General features: G+C 42.2%; 1 protein-coding gene and 2 pseudogenes across 2 annotated transcripts in view; 2 read left to right on the top strand and 1 right to left on the bottom strand.

The window, feature by feature from the left end:
- Window positions 1-26,630, bottom strand: part of KLHL2 (kelch like family member 2) — a 123,941-nt gene that overhangs the window by 49,016 nt on the left and 48,295 nt on the right. The gene's annotated exons all lie outside the window — the stretch shown is intronic.
- Window positions 11,877-13,919, top strand: LOC128587250 (ornithine decarboxylase-like; annotated as a pseudogene). Its single transcript, XR_008380554.1, has 2 exons — window positions 11,877-12,451; window positions 12,561-13,919. The product of XR_008380554.1 is annotated as an ornithine decarboxylase-like (transcript).
- Window positions 20,368-20,468, top strand: LOC128589300 (uncharacterized; annotated as a pseudogene).

Raw genomic sequence — 26,630 nt, 5'->3', positions numbered from 1 at the left:
AACTTAAAGAGCAAAAGGAAGTGAAAGGAAAATTAGGGCAAGGAAACAGATAAAAGAAATCACTCATGACAAAGAATCAGCAGAAAACTCCAGGCAACATGAAGAACCAGTCCAGAACAACCCCTCCAAGGGACCATGAGGTAGCTACTGCAGAGGATTCCACCTATAAAGAAATGTTAGGAATGACAGAAAGGGAATTTAGAATACACATGATGAAAACAATGAAAGAAATGATGGAAACAATGAAGGAAACTGCTAATAAAGTGGAAAATAACCAAAAGGAAATCCAAAAACAGAATCGAATAAGAGATGAACGATATGATGAATATAAAAAGGATATAGCAGAGATGAAGGAACTGAAACAGTCAATCAGGGAACTTAAAGATGCAATGGAAAGTATCAGCAACAGGTTAGACCATGCAGAAGAAAGAATTTCAGAGGTAGAAGACAAAGTTTTTGAGATAACTCAGATAGTAAAAGAGGCAGAAAAGAAAAGAGAGTAAGCAGAACGTTCGCTGTCAGAATTATGGGACTTTATGAAGTGTTCCAACATACGAGTTATAGGAATCCCAGAAGGGGAGGAAGAATGCCCCAGAGGAATGGAAACCATACTAGAGAATATTATAAAAGAAAATTTCCCAAATATCACCAAAGATTCTGACACACTGCTTTCAGAGGGCTATCGGACCCCAGGTCGCCTCAACTCTAACCAAGCTTCTCCAAGACACATTGTGATGAACCTGTCCGAAGTCAACACAAAAGAAAAGATTCTGCAAGCTGCCAAGAGTAAGCGCCAGTTGACCTACAGGGGCAAATCCATCAGAGTGACCGCAGACTTCTCTAATGAAACTTTCCAAACAAGAAGACAATGGTCATCTACCTTTAATCTACTTAAACAGAACAGTTTCCAGCCCAGAATTCTGTACCCTGCTAAGCTTCAAAATTGACGGAGAAATCAAATCATTTACGGATATACAAACATTGAGGAAATTCGCCACAACAAGACCAGCTCTACAGGAAATACTTCAACCTGTTCTGCACACTGACCACCACAATGGATCAGCAGCAAAGTAAGAACTCAGAAATTAAAGGACAGAACCTAACCTCCACACTGATGCAAAAGATAAACCTAAGCAATGAACTCTCACAAAATAAGATGAATAGAATACTACCACACTTATCAATTATCTCAATAAATATTAATGGCTTGAATTCCGCACTAAAGAGACATAGATTGGCTGACTGGATTAAAAAACACAAGCCATCCATTTGCTGTCTGCAAGAAACACACCTGGCTTCAAAAGACAAATTAAAGCTCCGAGTCAAGGGTTGGAAGACAACTTTTCAGGCAAATGGCATTCAGAAGAAAAGAGGAGTTGCAATCTTGTTTTCAGATTCATGTGGATTTAAAGCAACTAAAGTCAAAAAAGACAAAGATGGTCACTTTATATTGGTCAAGGGAAAAATACAACAAGAAGATGTTTCAATTCTAAATATTTATGCACCCAATTTAAATGCTCCCAGATTCTTGAAACAGACCTTACTCAGTCTGAGCAATATGATATCTGATAATACCATCATAACAAGGGACTTTAACACTCCTCTTACAGAGCTGGACAGATCCTCTAAACAGAAATTAAACAAAGATATAAGAGATTTAAATGAGACCCTAGAACAACTGTGCTTGATAGACGCATACAGAACACTCCATCCCAAAGATAAAGAATATACATTCTTCTCATCCCCCCATGGAACATTCTCCAAAATTGATCATATCCTGGGACACAAAACAAATATCAACAGAATCAAAAGAATTGAAATTTTACCTTGTATCTTTTCAGACCATAAGGCACTAAAGGTGGAACTCAACTCTAACAAAAACGCTCAACCCCACACAAAGGCATGGAAATTAAACAATCTTCTGTTGAATAACAGATGGGTGCAGGAAGAAAAAAAACAGGAAATCATTAACTTCCTTGAGCATAACAACAATGAAGACACAAGCTACCAAAACCTCTGGGATACTGCAAAAGCAGTTTTGAAAGGAAAATTCATCGCTTTAGATGCCTACATGCGAAAAACAGAAAAAGAGCGCATCAACAATCTCACAAGCCATTTTTTTTTTTTTTTTTGTGGAGACTGAGTCTCACTTTATCGCCCTCAGTGGAGTGCCGTGGCATCACACGGCTCACAGCAACCTCCAACTCCTGGGCTTAAGCGATTCTCTTGCCTCAGCCTCCCGAGTAGCTGGGACTACAGGCGCCCGCCACAATGCCCGGCTATTTTTTGGTTGCAGTTCAGCCAGGGCCGGGTTTGAACCCGCCACCCTCGGTATATGGGGCCAGCGCCTTACCGACTGAGCCACAGGCGCCGCCCTCTCACAAGCCATCTTATGGAATTGGAAAAAGAAGAACAATCTAAGCCTAAACTCAGTAGAAGAAAAGACATGTCCAAAATCAAATCAGAGATCAATGAAATTGAAAACAAAATAATCATTCAGAAAATTAATGAAACAAGGAGTTGGTTTTTTGAAAAAATAAATAAAGTAGATAAACCATTGGCCAGACTAATGAGAAATAGAAAAGTAAAATCTCTATTTCTAACCTCAATCAGAAATGATAAAGGGGAAATAACAACTGATGCCACAGAGATACAAGAGATCATCTCTGAATACTACCAGAAACTCTTAAGCCCAGAAATTTGACAATGTGAAGGAAATGGATCAATATTTGGAATCACACCCTCTCCCTAGACTTACCCAGGAAGAAACAGAGCTCCTGAACAGACCAATTTCAAGCAGTGAGATCAAAGAAACAATAAAACATCTTCCAACCAAAAAATGCCCTGGTCCAGATGGCTTCACACCAGAATTCTATCAAACCTTCAAGGAAGAGCTTAGTCCTGTACTGCAGAAATTATTCCAAAAAATTGAAGAAGAAAGAATCCTCCCCAACACATTCTATGAAGCAAACATCACCCTGACACCAAAACCAGGAAAAGACCCAAACAAAAAGGAGAATTTCAGACCTATTTCACTCATGAATATAGATGCAAAAATTCTCAACAAAATCCTAGCCAATAGATTACAGCTTATCATCAAAAAAGTCATTCATCATGATCAAGTAGGCTTCATCCCAGGGATGCAAGGCTGGTTTAACATACGCAAGTCCATAAACGTTATCCACCATATTAACAGAGGCAAAAATAAAGATCACATGATCCTCTCAATAGATGCAGAAAAAGCATTTGATAAAATCCAGCATCCTTTTCTAATTAGAACACTGAAGAGTATACGCATAGGTGGCACATTTCTAAAACTGATTGAAGCTATCTATGACAAACCCACAGCCAATATTTTACTGAATGGAGTAAAACTGAAAGCTTTTCCTCTTAGAACTGGAACCAGACAAGGTTGTCCTCTGTCACCTTTACTATTCAACATAGTGCTGGAAGTTCTAGCCAACACAATTAGGCAAGACAAGGAAATAAAGGGAATCCAAATGGGAGCAGAGGAGGTCAAACTCTCCCTCTTTGCTGACGACATGATCTTATACTTAGAGAACCCCAAAGACTCAACCACAAGACTCCTACAAGTCATCAAAAAATACAGTAATGTTTCAGGATATAAAATCAATGTCCACAAGTCAGTAGCCTTTGTATACACCAATAACAGTCAAGATGAGAAGCTAATTAAGGACACAACTCCCTTCACCATAGTCTCAAAGAAAATGAAATACCTAGGAATATACCTAAGGAAGGTGAAGGACCTATATAAAGAAAACTATGAAATCCTCAGAAAGGAAATAGCAGAGGATATTAACAAATGGAAGAACATACCCATGCTCATGGATTGCAAGAATCAACACTGTTAAAATGTCTATACTTCCCAAAGCAATCTACCTATTCAATGCCATTCCTATCAAAATACCAACATCGCACTTCGAAGATTTGGAGAAAATGATTCTGCCTTTTGTATGGAACCGGAAAAAACCCCATATACCTAAGGCAGTTCTTAGTAATAAAAATAAAGCTGGGGGCATCAGCATACCAGATTTTAGTCTGTACTACAAAGCCATAGTGCTCAAGACAGCATGGTACTGGCACAAAAACAGAGACATAGACACTTGGAATCGAATTGAAAACCAAGAAATGAAACTAACATCTTACAACCATCTAATCTTTGATAAACCAAACAAGAACATACCTTGGGGGAAAGACTCCCTATTCAATAAATGGTGTTGGGAGAACTGGATGTCTACATGTAAAAGACTGAAACTGGACCCACACCTTTCCCCACTCACAAAAATTGATTCAAGATGGATAAAGCACTTAAAACTTAAGGCATGAAACAATTAAAATCCTCAAAGAAAGCATAGGAAAAACACTGGAAGATATTGGCCTGGGGAAAGACTTCATGAAGAAGACTGCCATGGCAATTGCAACAACAACAAAAATAAACAAATGGGACTTCATTAAACTGAAAAGCTTCTGTACAGCTAAGGACACAATAACCAAAGCAAAGAGACAACCTACACAATGGGAAAGGATATTTGCATATTTTCAATCAGACAAAAGCTTGATAACTAGGATCTATAGAGAACTCAAATTAATCCACATGAAAAAAGCCAACAATCCCATATATCAATGGGCAAGAGACATGAATAGAACTTTCTCTAAAGATGACAGACGAATGGCTAACAAACACATGAAAAAATGTTCATCGTCTCTTTATATTAGAGAAATGCAAATCAAAACAACCCTGAGATATCATCTAACCCCAGTGAGAATGGCCCACATCACAAAATCTCAAAACTGCAGATGCTGGCGTGGATGTGGAGAGAAGGGAACACTTTTACGCTGCTGGTGGGACTGCAAACTAGTACAACCTTTCTGGAAGGAAGTATGGAGAAACCTCAAAGCACTCAAGCTAGACCTCCCATTTGATCCTGCAATCCCATTACTGAGCATCTACCCAGAAGGAAAAAAATCCTTTTATCATAAGGACACTTGTAATAGACTGTTTATTGCAGCTCAATTTACAATCGCCAAAATGTGTAAACAGCATAAGTGCCCACCATCCCAGGAATGGATTAACAAGCTGTGGTATATGTACACCATGGAATACTATTCAGCTATTAAAAATAATGGAGACTTCACATCCTTCGTATTAACCTGGATGGAAGTGGAAGACATTATTCTTAGTAAAGCATCACAAGAACGGAGAAGCATGAATCCTATGTACTCAATTTTGATATGAGGACAATTAATGACAATTAAGGTTATGGGGGGGGACAGAAAGAGGGAAGGAGGGAGGGGGGTGGGACCTTGGTGTGTGTCACACTTTATGGGGGCAAGACATGATTGCAAGAGGGGCTTTACCTAACAATTGCAATCAGTGTAACCTGGCTTATTGTACCCTCAATGAATCCCCAATAATAAAAAATAAATAAATTAATTAATTAATTTAATTTAACAGTCTCTAAATATAAGCAGATAATTTCTCTAGAATGTAATACATGTGCTAAAAAGGAAAGCATAAAAGGTGACTGCCTAATAAGTTTTTAATTTATATTTTTATTTTAATTACTTCAAGCAATTTATATTAATTACAGATTATTCTGTAGGATTTAACCCCTATCGTCACTATAAATATTACATCCAACACTACAACTACTTTTCAAATTGGTCAATAATGGAGATGCTTTTCCTTTGTAAGTCAATTAGTGCAGTGCTATATTAAGGATCATACTTGAAAGTCAAATTAAGGAGGAAAACGTCATCAATTTTACAAAAGACCACATTGGCATAAAAAGTAAAATAAAATTTTCTGAGTTCCTTAGGACTTGACTGGCATATCACACTGCACTGCAGCCCAGGAAGAATAAAGAAATAGTGGTTTATGAGTATCTTTCATGATTTTCCTAAATCTATGTAATGAGTCCTAAATGTGAAGAAGAAAGAACATTCACCTAACACAAACTACTCTTATTTTCTCAAAATACAGAAACTTTAAATCTGAGACTTATATACACACACATACACAATCAAACAGTAATGAAGAGAATTAAGAGCTGAGAGGGTAATTTTTTGTGCGTGTTTTAGTCCAACTCCAATACCTAATACTAGTTTTCTCTGAAAGAAATGGGAACAGTATCCAGACATGCTTTTTCCTTCTGAATTTAAGGAGAAATAAAGTGTAAATAATGTTATTGCTAAACATTTTACATAACATATACAGGACATTTCATTATGTTACGAAAATGGATCTCCAGGGAAGGCTTAATCTGTTGGTAATTTTCAAACTGGAGGTTTTCCATGCTGGTGTAATTGTGCTCTGAAGCAATGAAAAGTACATTCCAATATGCTTAATAGGACCAGCCATTTAATTCAGCAAGTGCATGTAGTTTAGAAAGTGGTCTTCAGTGTGATATTTAATTAATCTCTGCAAAATCTGCCCAAATAGTAATGATCATCTAGCCAGCATTTTCCTGAAGAAAATAGGAAGTAATAACAGAATTCAAGTTGTCTGGCTACACAGGAAAAATGAGAAAGAGGGGCTTAGCTTGCTCACAGCCTGCTGGGTGAAGCACCCCTGGGTTCAACCTCCATGAGTAACTAATCATTTCAAATTCAAAATTATAAATACACATATGCTCTGACCCAGCAATTTCCCTACAGCTACATTAACATATGGACAACATATGCATTAAAGTGTTATCGTGGGTGATGTCAGAAGTTTACAAAAAGCCTAAATATCCATTATAATGAGACTGGTTAAATAACTGTCATTATCCATTCATTGGAAAACTTTGCAGTCATTCCAAAGAAAAAGGAGACTATTATAAATGGGGCAATTTCTAAAATATATCCTAAGTGAAACAAATAGGTGATTGGTATATTATGCTAACATACACACTGACACTTATCTATACATCTATCTTAAATAGTAGACTTTTAAAATTTTATTTTGCTTTATTGATTTCAACTTCATCACTACCAAACCCAGATCAACCTTATCAGGAGACAGAAATTCATAAAATTAAGCTTGGTGTGGTGGCTCACGCCTATGATATCAGCACTCTCAGAAGCCAAGGTGGGTGGACTGCTTAAACTCAGGAGTTCAAGACCAGCCTAAGCAAGAGTGAGACCCTGTCTCTACTAAAAACACAAAAACTAGCTGCGTGTTATGGTGGGCACCTGCAGGCTGAGCTCAAGTCCAGGAGTTTGAGGTTGCTGTGGATAGTGACAGCACAGCACTCTAGCCTGAGCAACAGAGTGAGACTCAGTCCCTCCCCCTCCCCCCCAAAATCATAAAATTGTAGAATCTCTGATCTAGAAGGGACATAATATGTCTCCAGCAGTGGTCTATGTGGCTAGAAAGTCACGCATAGTTTTTAATGAGGGCAACAGCAAATAGCTGCATTCTTGATAAACATTCAACATAAACTTGAGTCAAACATGTAATAACAGCTTATTCGTGTTTTTCTTTTGTCATTAAATCCTCCAAAAACACCTCCGTCTTATGACGTAATTTTACTAGGACTAACCTTCAACAGCTCACAATTATGGAATTAACTACACCCAGCTTCAAAAGCAATTACTGACTGACCCACCTGTTAACGTGACGCCTGGGGACTATCAGTCACTCTTTTTTTTTTTTTTGTGGGTTTTGGCCAGGGCTGGGTTTGAACCTGCCACACCTCCAGCATACAGGACTGGCGCCCTACCACTTTGAGCCACAGGCGCCGCCCCTGTCAGTCACTCTTAAGGAAAACAGGAAGGCAGGGCAGAGCCTGTGGCTCAGTGAGTAGGGCGCCAGCCCCATATACCAAGGGTGGCGGGTTCAAACCCAGCCCCAGCCAAACTGCAACAACAACAAAATAGCCAGGCATTGTGGTGGGCGCCTGTAGTTCCAGCTACTTGGGAGGCTGAGAAAAAGGAAAAAACAAACAAACAAACAAACAAAAAAAAAAAACAGGAAGACAGCTGGGCCACGCCCACTCCTCGTTTACTGTGTGTATTAAATAGCCAGTTAAGACAACAAAATTAAAAATGCTCCAACTTCAGATAAACCACATCCCATGATCAGAACCCTGTAAACTGACACTGTGAGCTGGATGCCCTGGGATCAAATCAAATCAAAGCAAACCTCCTAATTGGTGTGATGAAGAAACCAAACCCTTGGGGAGATAAATGGCTTGACCAAGTTGCACAGCCGTCTTAGAAAGCCGGAGATACAATTAAATCGGCCAGCTCTCTGGTCTGCTGTTCTTTCTTACACCTTCAGCCCCATCTCCAGGTGCAGAATGGAAGTGCATGTGTAATTCTGAATTTCCAGTATAGTTCTTTCAGCAAGAGGGCCAAAGACACCAACCACTTACACCACGTAGGGAGTCGCCTCCATTTACTGAGCCGTCAGGGTCCCAGGCACCACATCTCATCATCCCCACCACACCATGAGCACAGAGGCTTAGGGGAGCTGGGACTTGCCCAAAGTCACACACCTGGCACAGGACAGGTTAAACCTGCTATGAGAGCAACTGACCAAAACAGACACTCTTGTTTCAGTTACGATATATTTTTTAAGTTACTTTTCATTTATTTCAATAACATAAAGGCTTTCTTAAATAAATTTAAGCAAAAATTGAGTCACTGTAGAGAAAAACATTAAATATTTAATAGCATCAGCAATGCAGAATATAGCAAAATCATGAAAGTGGCATGCAAGTGACTGAAATTTGAGAAACCCTGACTTGGGAGATCGAATTTAATATTCTAATCTTTCAGTATCACTGAAAACGAGGAATGTGCTTTAACCTGGGGCTATCATAAACCCATGGCTTTTTTCTGTCTGAAGTTGATATTGCCAACAAATGTGAGAAACACCTACAATATAAAGAGGTGATTTCTTCACTTGCTATTTAGGTCACAAAAATACCCGAGGCATTATAACTAAAAGGTCCAATGAATAAATTTATGTATTTAAAACTATATTTTCCAAGCTCTCTAAAGCAAAGAAGCAGTTGACAGTGCTGCCTCTCACATGAAATCGAATTACATTGACGTAATATCCCCCCAGCCGCCATCTAATGGAAAATTTCCACTTATTTATGCTGCACTAGTAACCCTGAGAGTGATGAAAATTGCCCAAAGGCACTCTAAGATCCTGAAGTACATTCTAAAACATCAAAGAAAGAGCAATCATTACCTGCTATCTGTTCTGAATGTTAATGACATGTTCTAAGACTCTAAGAACGATTAAATCCCGTATCGTGTATGTACTGAAGGAATATTCCAAAAGCCAACACGTCTCTAAAGAGTACGTCAGCCTCCAGTAAAAATGTAAAGTAGGCAGTAAATATAAAGGGACCCTCATCCGCCATCCCACATCTGCCTCCTTTAGTTCTAGTCCATCAACCCTGAGTCTCCACTACGACCCAGTGTTCTCATCAGGGCTCAGCCACCTTCAACCCACTACTGAGCCGAAGCGCTGCTCCATTCATTGGCTTTACAAGCTGAGGAGGGAGGACAACCCTCTTAATGAGAAATTAAAATTAATGAGGAGGGAGGACACCCCATCTTAATGAGAAATTTAAAACTAAGCCCTGTGTGCTGGCATATGCCTGTAGGCCCAGCTGCTTGGGAAGCAAACCAGGAGGGTCGCGTGAATTGAGGAGAAAGATCCTGGTGAGAATGAACATGCATGCTCATTCTATTCCAGATCTATTCCACACCTTTGAACTGGTTTTCTCTTCTTCACAGTTCAAATCCTACTTTTTGTTTGTTTATTGAGACAGTCTCACTCTGTGCCCTGGCATCATCATAGCTCACAGCAACCTTAGACTTCAAGTGATCCTCCTCCTTCAGCCTCCTGAGTAGCTGGGACTACAGGCACCTGCCACAACACCAGGCTAATTTTCCTTCTATTTTTAGTAGAGACAAGGGTCTGTCTCTTGCTCAGGCTGGTCTTAAACTCCTGACCTCAAGTGACTCCCGCCCATCTCAGCCTCCCGAGTGCTGGGATTAAACCCTCCCTTACTCAGTGCTGTTGCCCGGGATCACCTCCTGAATTAACCATGTGCACACAAGTCTTGCTTTCAGGGGAACCTCAAACTATTACCTTATACACTGAAACAAATTATGAATATGGATTATAAGAGTATTAACTACAGCACTATTTATATCAAAAATTGAGGAGAACTTAAAGGTCTGATAACAGAGACAAAGTCAATTCTACAATTATCAACAACACTGACTACTCCGCAACTATTAAAAATATATAATAAACGAACTTAATGACTAAGAAGTTATCCTAATGTATTTAATATAAAAAGCTAGTTTTTAAACAGAGTATACAGTATCATCCCTTCCTCTGTAAACACACGTGTGTAAACACAGAGACAGTACTTAGAGGGATCACCTCTACTTCATGGTAGTACTGAGGTTTTCTGTTTACTTATTTTTATTTGGTTGTAAAATTTTCTAAATTTTCTATAATGAATATGCACCATTTAAATGGTTAAATATTATTTAAAAGACGGTCAGGGAAAGGGGAGTAAAGGAATGCTTTTCTGGACCTCTAGAATTCTGGCCAATGTAGCGCTGGGGACGGAGCACTATTCATGGGCAATGGTTACCACCACCTGTTACTAGAGGCTGTCTCACTTTACGTCACTCCCCTCAAAGGCCGCTGACCATCAAGCTGTCTCACTTTATGTCACTCCCCTCAAAGGCCGCTGACCATCAAGCTAGCTGTGCGAAACTTCAGGTGGGCACTGCATTTTACTCCTCCTCTTCAGATGAACAGCAGTATTTTTAAATGTGTGGAGAACCACGTGAAATAGGAAACCATGAGCAGCTGATTAAATGAATCTAACCTCAAAATGCCATCACTGTGTGAAACAGAAAACAGATTTCATATGGACATGGTGACTGCCAACATACCAGGTACACATTTTATATTGGAGAGAAGTCTTCTGCAGGGAACAAAGAGGGGCACCGCTGTCAGTGAGGAGAAGTGAACACGAGACAGTCGGCGTCCACGCGACACTCTCACCAGCTGCATGTTTTAAAGACAGACGCTTCCATCCCACTGTACTCTGCTTGACAAGCCAAATTACACGTTTCACTTAGACAAGTTCACTCCTTCTATTTGGCTATTAGGATCTGTAGTTTATTTTCAGCTTGGGCATTTACTCCTCAGAGAGAAATAATTGATGTAGTACGTCCATAAAATCCTCAGCCATTAGCAATTTGTTTAGTAGGAAGCAACTACCAAGAGGTCCAACTATACCGTATGTAGGATTTCTAGATGTCTTAACTTCACTGTTAAGTGCACTAAAAAGCAGATCTTTTATGAATTTCCCAACAATTTTGTATTTATACCCAAAGCAAAGGTACAAGCGTGCCTGAAATGACCCCAAACAAAGAAGGTAACAGTTTTCCAAAAGGCACAAGCAGAGGAAGATGTAATCCACAAGCTTAAAGCAGTATGTTGCGGGCGGCGCCTGTGGCTCAGCTGGTAGGGCGCCGGTCCCATATGCCGGAGGTGGTGGGTTCAAACCCAGCCCCGGCCAAAAAAAAAAAAAAAAACACACACACACACAAAAAAAAAAAGCAGTATGTTGCTAGAGTCCAACAGTCTCATCATGGAAGGCAATCTGTGACTTTCATTAGCACATGTCTAAAATCCGCATTGAGATCCCCATTCACAAATAAGTCGTGTTTCCACAAGTTTTTCAATTGTCTGCTTGATACTTACTGAACGTTTAACTCGTGGGCATGCTGTAAATGGTTATAAAGTACACCACCAATGGCCGCCCCTCTGCTAGCTACTCCAGCACCACCTCGGGCCAGCGTCTCCGGCAGGCGGGAGCCAGGCGCTGACGGGGACAGCAGCTTCCCGGCTTCTCCATGGGGCTGGCCGGCGGCACCCAGATGCTCTGAGAACGTTTCCACTGTTCCTCGGAGGACACACACAGTGGGATTCAGAATTCCTGGAGAACTGCCTTTGTGAGAAGCTGGAAGTATTTCTTTAAATTCCATCTCTTAGTTTTTCGATTTGTTGCATTTCAGACAAACATCAAGAAACCATGAACATCATTAGTAATGAAGAGTTCGACTGCCACTTGCTTGATGAAGGTTTTACTGCCAAGGACATTCTGGACCAAAAAATCAATGAAATTTCCTCTTCTGATGATAAGGATGCCTTCTATGTAGCAGACCTCAGAGATGTTCTCAAGAAACACAGAAGATGGCTAAAAGCTCTTCCTCCTGTTACTCCCTTTTATGCAGTCAAATGTAATGACAGTAGAGCCATTGGGACAGGATGTGACTATGCTAGCAAGACTGAAATACAATTGGTGCAAAGTCTCGGGTGCCTCCAGAGAGGATTATCTATGCAAATCTTTGTAAACAAGTGTCTCAAATTAAGTACACTTCCAATAATGGAGTCCAGAGGATGACTTTTTTTTCTTTTTTTTGCAGTTTTTGGCCGGGGCTGGGTTTGAACCTGCCATCTCTGGCATATGGAGCTGGCGCCCTACTCTTTTGAGCCACAGGCGCTGCCCCAGATGATAACTTTTGACAGTGAAGTCAAGTTGATCAAAGTTGCCAGAGCACATCCAAAGGCCAAGTTGGTTTTGAGGATTGTCACTGATGAGTCCAAAGCAGTCTGTCGACTCAGTGTTAAATTTGGTGCCACACTCAAAACCAGCAGACTTCTTTTGGAATGGGCAAAAGAGCTAAATATTGCTGTCATTGGTGTCAGCTTCCACGCAGGAAGTGGCTGTAATGATCCTGAGACCTTCGTGCAGGCAATCTCTGATGCCCGCTGTGTCTTTGACATGGGAGCTGAGGTTGGTTTCAGCATGTACCTGCTTGATATTGATGGTGGCTTTCTTGGATCTGAGAATGTGAAGCTCAAATTTGAAGAGATCACTGGTGTAATCAACCCAGCATTGGACAAGTACTTTCCATCAGACTCTGGAGTGAGAATCATAGCTGAGCCAGGCAGATATTAAGTTGCATCAGCTTTCACACTTGCAGTTAATATCATTGCCAAAAAAAAGTTGTATTAAAGGAACAGATAGGCTCTGATGATGAAGATGAGTCCAGTGAACAAACCTTTATGTATTTATTATATGAATGATGGAGTATACGGATCGTTTAACTGCATCCTTTATGATCATGCTCATGTAAAGCCTCTTCTGCAAAAGAGACCTAAACCAGATGAGAAGTATTATTCATCCAGCATATGGGGACCAACATGTGATGGCCTTGACCAGATTGTTGAGCGCTGTGACTGCCAGAAATGCATGTGGGCGACTGGATGCTCTTTGAAAATATGGGTGCTTACACTGTAGCTGCTGCTTCTACTTTCAACGGATTCCAGAGGCCGACTATCTACTATGTGATGTTAGGACCGACGTGGCAACCCGTGCAACAAATCCAGAACCCCGACTCCCTACCTGAAGTAGAACAACAGGATGCTGGCACTCTGCCTATGTCTTGTGCTTGGGAAAGTGGAATGAAATGTCACCCAGCAACCTGTGCTTCAGCTAGTATTAATGTGTAGATATCATTCTGTAGCTGTTAACTGCAAGTTTAGCTTGAATTAAGGGATTTGGGGGGACCATTTAACTTAATTACTGCTAGTTTTGAAATGTCTTTGTAAGAGTAGGGTTGGCACTGATGCAGCAATATGTAAGATTAGGAGATGGGGTCACACTTATCTGTGTTCCTATGGAAACTATTTGAATATTTGTTTTATATGGATTTTTATTCACTTTTCAGACATGCTATGAAGAGCACCCTTCTGCTGCTCAGCAAGCATTTGCAGCTTGTACAGTGGCAGAATGGGCCAAAAGCTTAGTGTTGGGACCTGTTTTAAGAATAAAGTATCTTGAAATAATTAGGCAGTATCTTGGAATTTTTATAGTGTGTCCATTCCAGAAACTCCTAAGTCCTATCTAGATATATTGCTGCGGAGTGTCACCAAGAATAGTGGACGTCGCTCATGTGGGTAGCAGGGAAAGATGGATGAGACCAAGGTTTCCATCTGCCCAGCCCACCTACATGTCCACAAAGCTCTGAACTTGGGGTGCTTAGAGCCCCTGGCAGCAGAATGTTGTCATGCCTGACTGGCCCTCCCTGTCACGGCTAATGTCCAGGGAACATGTGGGGGACCATTTGAGTCTTGCCTACAGAGACCGTAGTTGTTCCTCTGCCCACTCTGACTTCACTCCTATAAGTTGCAGAGTCACAGTTGGAAATTTTAGTGGTCATACTCACTTTAAAAATTTTACAACAGCAAAAAAAAAAGCATACCCCAATGAATACAGCATTACCCAGCTGCTGTGACCGCAGGAGGGTGTGGGGTGCAGGAAAGGAGGAAGAAGACTTCCTTCCTCTTTCTGGTACATGGGGGGCCCAGTACAGAGTTTCACCATAGGAAATGCCCATTCTTAACACCCTGCTATCTCCTTATTCACACGTCTGTGTCTCAAAACCCTAAGCCTCAGCCACCAGTAACCATCCCTCTGCTCTGCACCCAACCAGGACTTTGCCCAGATCGGTTCCTGATCACTATGGGTCACCTGTCTCCTAGCACACCCTGGCCCATGCGTCACCCCTGGGATAGCTGCTGCTTGCAGGATTAAAAAAAAAAAAAAAAAAAGGCCATCTTATTGTTAGCGTACATTAATGGTTAACAATGCAAAATCTTCCAGAACAAAACCCTTCCAGAGAAGTATAATATTTAAATTGCTAAGAGAGGCAGCCTCTTAAGCAGAATATTCCTGCAAATAGTAGAATTTCCAATGGTATAATTAAAGGAGTAGAAAAGCAAAGGTAATCTGGAAAAAAAAAAAAAAAGAAAGAAATTTGGGAGTAATGTGGCCTTCAGCCACAGGCTTTAGAATCAAAGAATTCTGGACTTGAATATGGCTATATTCCCTACAGCCGTATGACCCTGGAAAATCACTTAGCCCATCTGAGCTGTAATTTTTCTCATTTGAAAAGACATACCTCTGTCCAGGATACTACAGAAACTAAATGAGGCTGCACTTAGCAAAGTGACCAAAACATGGAAGGGGGGCAGCCCCTTCTCAAGTTATCAGAATTAATCCACTTTCATCTCCTCTCCTTCAGTTCTTCTGCTCTAAAATCACCACAAATCAAAAACCATGACTGCTTCTCTGCAGTTGCTGCACGCGTTCACCCCTAAGGGCCCACACTGCCTTCTGGAGTTCCACAGGGTCCCTCAGGCTTCCTCCTCTCCCCAACTGCAGTATTCTATGAATGACAGAAGAAAAGGCCACACACTATCAGTGAGTTCACATCCACCTTCCAGAAACAGAATTTAAACTGGTTAAATTAGGGTGCTGAGGTGAGGCATCAATCTATCTAACAACAAGAATAGGAACTAGTAAATACCTTCAGTGGTCCCCAAACTTTTTTAAAAAACTTAAAAGATAAAATAAGAAAGCAAGTTTAAGAGGCAAAGTTTATCAGTTAACTCAAAGAAAAGAGGTAAAATAATACAGAGGATCAACGATGCATCTGGCTTTCTTTCTTTTTTTTGAGACATAATTGCACTGTCACCCTCAGTAGAGTACGGTAGCCATCACAGCTCACAGCAACCTCAAACTCCTGGGCCTAAGCAATTCTCTTGCCTCAGCCTCCCAAGTAGCTGGGACTACAGGCGCCTACTACAATGCCCGACTATTTTTTTGTTGTAGTTGTCATTGTTGTTTAGCAGGACCAGGCCAGGTTCAAACCCGCCCACCCTGGTATATGTGGCCGGCGCCCTAACCACTGAGCTATGAGCCCCTAGCTTTTCAAAGGTGGTGCCAGGAGCATCATCCCTTCTCGTGTAAACACACGTGTGTATAAACACATAGACAGTGCTAGAGGGATAGACCCCAACTGTTAATAACAATCATCTCTATTTAATGGTAGTACTGAGGTTTACAACCGTGGATGAAAACTGCCAAATACAACTGTCAAAATGACTGTCCTGACCACCTCCTTTTGTGGCAGTCGCCTGGCACAGGGGAAGCCCTCCAACAGCCTCTCTGGGCACTGCACAGCCTTGTTACACACAGTTCCTCCCGCCCCCTTCCTGAGACTTTCTCTCCTCTGTCTCCTTCCCTCTTCTCTATTCATCCATGCCTGCTCCGTTTCTATCTTCTTTCTAAATTGATTTGTATCATTCAGAGACCCCTAGAGACTCCTGAGTTTATTCCAATGGGGCTTTTTATCAAGGCTAAAGAGGCTGCTAATAATTTTTAAAGATTTTTCGTTTTCTTAACTACTATGCTAAATCAAAACGCAGGTACACAGACAAATGCGCACACAGGAGACGAGGCCTTCTTCCTGGGACAGAACTCTTTGTCAGCTGTTATTTTTCACCAGAAATCATTTTATATTCTCTCCTCCCTGTCAACAATCAATATCAATATTCACTATACTATCTCCCAGCTTTGCTTCTCACAGTCAATGCTGGACATAAAAACAAAGAGCAATTGTAAAACCAAACTATTGCTGATGAAATAAAAAGTGAGAAAACACATAATGGCAAAGTACACATTAAGTTTAAAAAAAAAAAATCAAATCACAGTTAAAAGGCAATTAAATAACTCCACTCATCTTACTGACAACCTCTCTGGGACCCCAGAGAGAGCCCAGCTGTGTTATTTTTCAGTGTTCTTCAGCAAAGTGCACTGGCTGCCCATGAGCAACAACCAACCTTTATGCATGCCTGCCCCTCAACAGGCTTCACTGTGGATTCAATCTGCACCTGTGGATTCAATCAACCTCAGATCAAAACTACTCAGAGGCTGGGTGTGGTAGTTCACACGTGCGATCCCAAAGATTTAGGAGGATCCTCCATCTTTTGGCTAAGTGTAAACTCACACTAAAAGATTAACTAGAGGTCCATAGATGGCCTTTTTAAACCATAAAATAAAATCTTTAATGAAAAACATAATCCTACCTGATAGAATCCAAAATATGAACAAAAAGTCAGACATATTTATGTGCCCAAATTTCTGTACTTAGCATTCGTAAACTTAATTTTAAATAGCAGCTTGTTAATACATTTTACTAATTTAGCTATACTCTATTTTCGTAAGAAATTAAGTTTTCTGTAGTCCCAGCTACTCGGGAGGCTGAGGCAAGAGAATCGCTTAAGCCCAGGAGTTGGAGGTTGCTGTGAGCTGTGTGAGGCCATAGCACTCTACTGAGGGCCATAAAGTGAGACCCTTTCTCTACAAAAAAAAAAAGAAAAAGAAAAAGAAATTAAGTTTTCATAAATTATATATCCTGAAGAAAGACATAATGTACTTAAACCAAATTATCAGAAGCACATTAATTTTTTTTTTTGTAGAGACAGAGTCTCACTTTATGGCCCTTGGTAGAGTGCCATGGCCTCACACAGCTCACAGCAAGTTCCAACTCCTGGGCTTAAGCGATTCTCTTGCCTCAGCCTCCCGAGTAGCTGAGACTACAGGCACCTGCCACAACGCCCGGCTATTTTTTGGTTGCAGTTTGGCTGGGGCCGGGTTTGAACCCGCCACCCTCGGTATATGGGGCCGGCGCCTTACCGACTGAGCCACAGGCGCCGCCCCCACATTAATTTTCTTAATCTAACAATGAGATTAAGAAATCAAAGTCCAAAAGGTAAAAATACCTTTACCTTTGAAAACTGTATGTCATGGGGGTAAGACAAGATTGTAAGAGCGTCTTTACCTAACAAATTCAATCAGTGTAACCTGGTTTCTTGTACCCTCAATGAATCCCCAACAATAAATGTTAAAAATTTTTTTTAATTAAAAAATACTATCTGTCAATAATGCTAGAGCTTATAAAGCCTCTTTCTGGTTTGAAACATGCCAGAACCACAGAAAATTTAACAACTGTAGGCTCTCGCTACCTAAACTGGTTTGGACAGACAGACTCCATGCATTGACAATCAATCAGCCTGGTTCCACACAGAGGCTCCACCCCAAACAACACAAGGCAAAAATCAAAGGCCAAGAAAAAATTCACCTAAGAAGGTGATTTAATTTCTGCTCAAATTAGTATAACATTGTTATAAGAGGCTAAATCATAATCAGGATGGGGTCATTTCCTGTTCATCAAAATAAATGCCTTGTAGGCGAGGTGCGGTGGCTCACACCTGTAATCCCAACAGGCGTGAGCCACCGCACCTTGCCTTTTCTTTTTGTTGTTTCAATTTGGTGGAGGCTGGGTTCAAAGCCGGCACCCTTGGTATATGGGGCCAGCGCCCTACCCACTAAGCCACAGGCATCGCCCAATTAAGTCTTTTTATTGCTGCCCATTTCTCATGTCTGTTCAATGCTCACTGAGCATTTAGGTATCTTTGCAAGCTTTAAAATGGTACATTTTACACTATTTCTATGAGGGGGCAAAACATTATTAGCCTCATTTAATAGCTGAAAACAAAAAGGTTAATGTCTTTCTAAAGCCATTCTTGAAATCATTGTAAATTCAAGATTAAAGTTCCAAATTCTAATATGGTCATTAGCCAGAGTCCACTGGCCCACGAAGCTACCTAGCAGAGAGCTGATCTAAGGGCTCTTTATTATTATTTTCTGAGTTGTTCAATAATAATTTAAATATGTAGCGCTATACACTTAATTTAAATGGTGTTATCCTAAGAGCTCATTAAGAACATTTACGAAATTGCTCAGTAGATGTTTGATTCACCTTGAAGATGGCCTTCTACTGAGCTCCTCTGCTACTTGGGCACCTTACAAACATGTGTCTGAGGATGAAGAATGATGATCACTCAATCAAGATCCAGGGGGCTGTGCTGGAAGAGCAGAGAGGAAGCATGTACACAACTAGGCTTAGAATGCAATCAAGTGTACAATTATAGTCTCTGGCAGAAAAAAATAAATGGCCCAATGTAATAAATACCCATAAATAAGGAGATAGGGGAGAATTCAAAACACCAGGGGCCCCGCCCTCTAGTTGTGAATCATTGCCTAAAGACATCCTTAAGAGCTTAGGGCACTACTAAAAATAGAAAAACTGTCTCTGCTAAAAATAGAAAAACTAGCCAGGCATGGTGGTGGGCACCTGTATTTAGGTGTGATGGCGAGAATGAAAACTGGGACGCAGTGGACTGAGAGGAAGTGGGCTGCAGAGAGTCCAGGCAGCTCTCTCAAGGCATTTTGCTAAGAAAGGGGGGAGGGGTGCTAGCTGATGATAGGTTTTATTTTTTTTTTTTTTTTGTGGTTTTTGGCCGGGGCTGGGTTTGAACCTACCACCTCCAGCATATGGGACCGGCGCCCTACTCCTTGAGCTACTTGGGAGGCTGAGGCAAGAGGATTGTTTGAACCCAGGAGTTTGATGTTGCTATGAGCTATGACACCACAGCACTTTAGCCCTGCCAAGAGAATGAGGTGCTGTCTCAAAAAAAAAACAAAAATAAACTATTCATTAAAAACAAAGCAAAACAATACCGCCTTAAATCTATCATCAGCGGCAGTGCCTGTGGCTCAAGGAGTAGGGCACCGGTCCCATATGCCGGAGGTGGTAGGTTCAAACCCAGCCCTGGCCAAAAACCACAAAAAAAAAATAATAAAACCTATCATCAGCTAGCACCCCTCTCCCCTTTCTTAGCAAAATGCCTTAAGAGAGCTGCCTGGACTCTCTGCAGCCCGCTTCCTCTCAGTCCACTGCGTCCCAGTTTTCATTCTCGCCATCACACCTAAATAGCTTTTTCCAAAGTCACTAATAACTAGTGTGAACATATAATTTACCATCCACACTGGAACACTTCTGAATAATACAGCCTCTAGTGAGTCAAGACACCAGATCAGCAGGTAGAGAGTGGCAATGTCTCATGAAAACTGGGACGTGACACCTGCACTGATACCAATTACCAGGGTCAACGGTCAGTCCACCAGCCAGTCCCTTTGGTGGCCTACTAGAAACATCCAACCCAACTACCACCTTGCCTTGAAATACTTTCTTCTCCAGAACTAGCACCAAGACACCACACATACCTGATTCTCCTCCTCTGTCACTGGCTGCTCCATCTCCCTCATCTGCTCAGCTAAAATCTCGAACACTCCAGACGGTGTCTTTGGCTTTCTTTCCCTCTCTACACTACCTCCCAAAGTGACCTTAGCCAATTTGGTGATTCTATACCACCTATATGACAGATCTACCTCTCCAACATGACCCCTTCCGACACAGAGCCAACCCACACAGCAGCACCTCTACTCATAACTCCAATTTGTGAAAGTCCAAAATACAATCACTAATTCCTACCAACCCAAAAAGGGATCCTCATCCCATGTCTCCACCATCTCAGACACGAGTACCATTACTATACTCTGGTTTCTCTTCAGATTGCATAAATCTTTCACCTTTTACTAAAGATTTCCGTGGAGAAGAACAATTCTGAGTCATAAACTAATTTTTGAGGCGGCTAGATTAAAAAAATAAAATAATAAAATTTTAAAAAAGATTACCATTACCCAGCCTGTTGCTCCGGTAAAAACCCAAGAGCCATCCTTCATAATTCTCCTTTCTCCACCTCTCATTCAAGTCCTTTAGTAAATTCCAATGGCCCTACATTCAAAAGGCCCCAAATCTGACCACTGTTCACCACCTCCCTCCATCAACCCAGGCCCAAGCCAGTAGAGTCTCCCACTTAGCCTACCCCAACAGGCCTCCAGACGGCCTACCAACTTCTACCACTGCCCCTCCACTCCATCCGCCACACAGCGCTGGAGGACAAGAATGCTCTGTCAGACGCTACAGTCCCCAACCCAAACCTGGATCACTGCTGGTCTGTGGGCTGTTCTGAAGCCAGCCCCACACCAGGAGGTGAGCAGGAGGTGAGAGGGAAGTTGCTTCTGTATCACAGCCGCTCCTCACTACTCACATCACCAACTGAGCCTACCTCCTGTCACAGCCGCCTCTCACCACTCCATCATCACCTGAGCTCACCTCCTGTCACAGCCACTCCTCACCACTCACACCAGTGCCTGAGCCCACCTCCTGTCACAGCCACTCCTCACCACTCACATCAGTGCCTGAGCTCACCTCCTGTCACAGCCGCTCCTCACCACTCACACCAATGCCTGAGCCCATCTCCTGTCACAGCCACTCCTCACCACTCACATCAGTGCCTGAGCTCACCTCCTGTCACAGCCACTCCTCACCACTCACATCACTACCTGAGCTCACCTCCTGTCACAGCAGCTCCTCACCACTCACATCAGTGCCTGAGCTCACCTCCTGTCACAGCAGCTCCTCACCACTCACATCAGTGCCTGAGCTCACCTCCTGTCACAGAAGCTCCTCACCACTCACACCAGTGCCTGAGCCCATCTTCTGTCACAGCCACTCCTCACCACTCACATCAGTGCCTGAGCTCACCTCCTGTCACAGCCGCTCCTCACCACTCACATCAGTACCTGAGCTCACCTCCTGTCACAGCAGCTCCTCACCACTCACATCAGTGCCTGAGCTCACCTCCTGTCACAGCCGCTCCTCACCACTCACATCAGTGCCTGAGCTCACCTCCTGTCACAGCCGCTCCTCACCACTCACATCACCACCTGAATCCACCTCCTGTCACAGCCGCTCCTCACCACATCATCACCACCTGAACTCACCTCCTGTCACAGCCGCGGACGCATTTGATCCTCAGAGGACTGTGATCCCCACTGTGAACTGTACATGAGGTATCTGGGTTGCGCTCTGTGGGGCATCTATGGAAATCTAACACCTGATGATTAGAGGTGGAGCTGAGGCAGCAATGCTGGCACTAGGGAACAGCTATACACAGGATGGAACCATATAGTGACAGGAAGACAAGCTCAGGGCTCCCACTGAGTCTGCTTTATGGTGAATTGTATAATTATTCCATTATATGTTCATTATAATGCAATAATAACAGGAATAAAGTGCACAAAAATGTACCATCCCTGACCCCAGTCTGTGGGAAAATTGTCATCCATGAAACCAGTGCCTGGTGCCACAAACGTTGGGGTCTGCTAGTCTCAGGCACAAATCCCCTCCTTAAGCCCTAAAAATGGAACAAAATCTAACCTTTTCACCACAGTCTACAAATCCCACTATCGACCTTTCCAATCTCATCTTTCTCCACTCTCCCATCATTTACTCTCCCCAAATAATACTCTTTTCTCTTTCTGGCCCTTAAACACACCACGCTAATTCACCTCTCAGCTCCTCTGCACTCAGTGCTCCTGCTGCTCAGAATGTGCTCTGCCTTGACCGTCACATCGCTCCTCCTGTCTTCACTCAGCCCTCTACTGGAACCACTCTGTCCCAGACAACAACAAGGTACAATTTTCCCATTTCATCAGTGGGTGTATCATTTGCCTCACCCGTACCTCTCCTCCCAGGACAGGAGGGACTTGTCTATCCTGCCTGACGCTGCATCATCGAGGCTGGAACACTGCCTGGCACACAACGGTGGCCTCATAAATATGCAATGAACTATGGATGGAAAACTGGAATTCTTCAGGATCAATACTGGCATACAAAGACGGGCAAGCTCAACAGCTCAGAAGCAGGAAAGGCAAAGGGAAAGCTGAGCCTATGTACAAAGCAGCAGAGGAGGTATCAACCCTTACCTGGGCTAGTCTGACCCACCAGAAATCTCAGATCTTCCCCTCAGTTCCATTCCAAGAACCTCGTCAGTGCTCAGGGTCAGGCACTGTCATTGTCGTGCCAGCACACCAGTGTGAGCCCTTGCATCCGTGTGACGAGCCCTAGCTCAGATGCTGGGTTCGCGTCCAGCTCCCTCTGGGCACGCACACCCCCACATCCCAAGCTCATCTGACTATGGTCTCTACAACTACAGAAGCTTCAGCAAGTCTCGTTCCCAGACTGTCTAGAAAAGCTGTAGGCCTAGGTCATGTTCACCCAGACAGCTCTTCTGCATCAAGTACGCTGCCACAGGCTCACCACAGGCCGTGCTGACCTCCACTGCCTTGTCCCCCCATCTCGTTCAAACCCGAGTTTGTCGCTCCCCTTGGACATTTTAACTTGGACCACACTACCCTCAGCTTAAAAATTACTTATTGGTCCTAGCACTCTGGGAGGCCAAGGAGGGTAGACTGCTTGAGCTTAAAGTGTTTGAAACCAGCCTCAGCAAGAGGGAGTCCCTGTCTCTACTAAAAGTAGAAAAACTAGCCAGGTATGGTAGTTGGCCTGTACTCCCAGCTACTCTGGAGGCTGAGCCACGAAGATCTCTTGAGCCCAAGAGTTTGAGGATGCTATGAGTTAGGCTGACGGCACTCTACCCCGGGCAATACAGTGAGACTTCATCTGAAAAAAAAAAAAAGTTACTCAGTTCTCTGCTGAGTTCTTCTCTGGAAGTTACCCCTGGCTAAAGAGAGTCGTCTCCTTCAAGGTTCATGTTTGTGGGGCGGCAAATATCCAAAGACTGGCCATTGCCTCAATTCAGACATTTTTGAGAGGCTTTTCCAACTTCAGAGGTTCCTCAAGGGACCAACTGAGATATTTGTCGGGACTTCGATAGAGTTCAACTTCTTGCTCTGTCTGTCCTGCTTCATTCTTTTTTATTTTTTATTTTTTTTAGAATTTATTTATTTATTTATTTGCAGTTTTGGGCTGGGGCTGGGTTTGAACCCGCCACCTCCAGCATATGGGGCCAGCGCCCTACTCCATTGAGCCACAGGTGCTGCCCCGAGTCCTGCTTCATTCTTCCGCTCTCCCTGGTCCTCATCTAGACAGCACTGCCCAATAAATACACTTCCTGCTTGTATATTTCTATCACAGAGTCTGCTTCCCAGGAAACCTACACTACATTGTTACCACTGTATCTTATATAATGTATATAATATTTTGCATGGGAAATATATTTCATTATCCTTGTGCTTGGACATAAAAATTAACTCATGTAATAAAATTTGTCATTTGTTTCAATTAAAAAAAAAAAAAAGTTACTTACTGATCGCCTGCCCCCCAGGTCAGGGCTCCCAGTCTTGCCCCCTTGAGTTTCTGCCTCAAGCCCCAATCTCAACCAGACTTACTAAGGTGCCCACTTTTCTTACCTCCACAGTTATCTAATGACAGGCGTGCCACAAGCTCTTATAGATGTATGAGAAAGAACAGCATTACCCCACTTTTACAGACAAAATAAGGCTCAGAGAGGTTAAGCAATTTGGACAAGGTCACACAGCACTTAAATAGCAAAGCCAAAATCCAAATCCAATCTAAGCATATAGTCTTGTTTATTACACTCTGTTCCTTATTCACTTTTTTTTTTTTTTTTTACCACCAGGATTGAGTACTTAGCAAATATTCCATCAATGTCTAACTGATAGGATACCTTAACTATCCATTTTAAAAGCAATACCACCTAATGGGACTTCTTTCAATGTTTATCTATACAACGTAGGGATTTACACAGCAAAAGCACTCTGTACCAACCTCTGCTCAGCCCATTCCCCCAGGCCCCCAGAGAGTACTGTGTAGGCACACTTCTGCCCCTTCAGCCAAGCTGCATTTTACTAGCTCATACATGTTGGAATTGTCCCCACATCTGTTTATGACATTTGCACATGTTATAGGAATTATATAACTTAAATAAATATGTCATCCAAAAATGTGAGTGTAAAGACAGTTGTTTATAAGAAATCTCAGTTGATTGCTTTACAGTGACACGATCAACGTGTTATTGCAAAAAAAAAAAACTTTTTCTCAGATTAGATGTGGGAGGAATGAAAGAGAAATTACGTAATTCAAAAAAGACTTTGCACTGAGATTTCTTTTCTAGTGTCTCAGTTCTTGCTGTACCTTAAAAGAAAAGAACTAGAAAATTATAGCTGATGCGTGACTGTGGTGCGGAGGGTGTGCAGGAGACAGTATGCAATCCTCCCATCAGCTGATCATGCTTAGATCACAAAAGAATTAAATATCTAGAGTACACATGTATTCTTTTTTTGATGATTTCTCCACTTTAATGGCCCTTTATTAATTAATCCAACTTAAAACGTTTTTAAGTTTTAAACAGGCCTGGGACCACAAAAGCCCCTCTGAGTGGTGCTCTCCTGGGACCACCACACGGACGAAACACTACACATGACAGGCTCCTAGAACTTCAAGTTTATTTTTTTTTTTTTTTTGTAGAGACAGAGTCTCACTTTATTGCCCTTGGTAGAGTGTTGTGCCATCACAGCTCACAGAAACCTCCAGCTCCTGGGCTTAGGTGATTCTCTTGCCTCAGCCTCCCCAGTAGCGCCCACCACAAACGCCCGGCTATTTTTTGTTGCAGTTTGGCCGGGGCCGGGTTTGAACTCACCACCCTTGGTATATGGGGTCGGCGCCCTACTCACTGAGCCACAGGTGCCGCCCGAACTTCAAGTTTAAAGCAAAACAAAAACAACCTGCATGACACCACCAATAACAAAATGGGCACATTATGTTAAATTTTCTACCTACTGAGACTGTGTTAAAACTTGGATGTGTTGTTTCTTACCAGTAGTTGATTTTAAATGTCTCTTGAAAAATTCTGTCCCATTTCTAAAATGCTTCTGTCTCAAGTAATTCCATTTCATGCAACAAATGTTTAATCATTAATGGTTTAAAACACATCTATTCAAAATTATCAGATGTTTCATAAAGTCCTAACACAGAAGAAGACTCATAATAACTTGGGGATAAGAACATTTACTGTCATGGGCAGTGTTTCTTTTTTTTTTTGTAGAGACAGAGTCTCACTGTAACGCTCTCGGGTAGAGTGCCATGGCGTCACACGGCTCACAGCAACCTCTAACTCTTGGGCTTACACGATTCTCTTGCCTCAGCCTCCAGAGCAGCTGGGACTACAGGCGCCCGCCACAACGCCTGGCTATTTTTTTGTTGCAGTTTGGCCGGGGCTGGGTTTGAACCCGCCAACCTCAGCATATGGGGCCGGCGCCCTACTCACTGAGCCACAGGCGCATGGGCAGTGTTTCTTAACATCCTTACCTTTGTTTTTCATACCTATGTCAAATGAAAACCTCTTACCCGCCTTTAGGAAACCAAAACAAATTCCCAAAGCCTGAGAAGTCAAAACCTACGAAACAAAACTACAAATTTAGCAATGAAGCAAAAGTTTTAAAAAATTCAATATCCTTTAGGATTCTCCAAAAATATTAAGCAAGACATCTAAGGAAAAAGCATACATTGAACTTGATTGCAAGAGGGACTTTACCTAACAATTGCAATCAGTGTAACCTGGCTTATTGTACCCTCAATGAATCCCCAACAATTAAAAAAAAAAAAAGCATACATTGAGTAATTTTTGGATAACAAAAGAAAAAATTGTTAAAAAAACATTTAAATTTTCGAATTTATAAACGCTTTGTAAGCAATACAATGACAACTTAATAGGTGTTGTGTGAGGAAGTTGGATTTTGAGAAAATAGTCTGCTATTTCCCTCCTTTGCTGGCAAAATAGTAAATTCCTCTCTCCTTCTCCTCATGCTGCTTGTCCCTATTTCTCTGATGTGGCCTGGGGAACAAGTGTGAGCTTTCGGTGACAGATTTTGGCATCCCTGGGTGAGCCCATCAGCACCCTGGCAGAATTACACCCCACAACTGCTGGA

Source organism: Nycticebus coucang, chromosome 6, assembly GCF_027406575.1.
Source record: "Nycticebus coucang isolate mNycCou1 chromosome 6, mNycCou1.pri, whole genome shotgun sequence".
Taxonomy (NCBI): Eukaryota; Metazoa; Chordata; class Mammalia; order Primates; family Lorisidae; genus Nycticebus; species Nycticebus coucang.
Note: the sequence above shows the minus strand (reverse complement) of the source record. Positions and strands in the feature narration are given on the sequence as shown.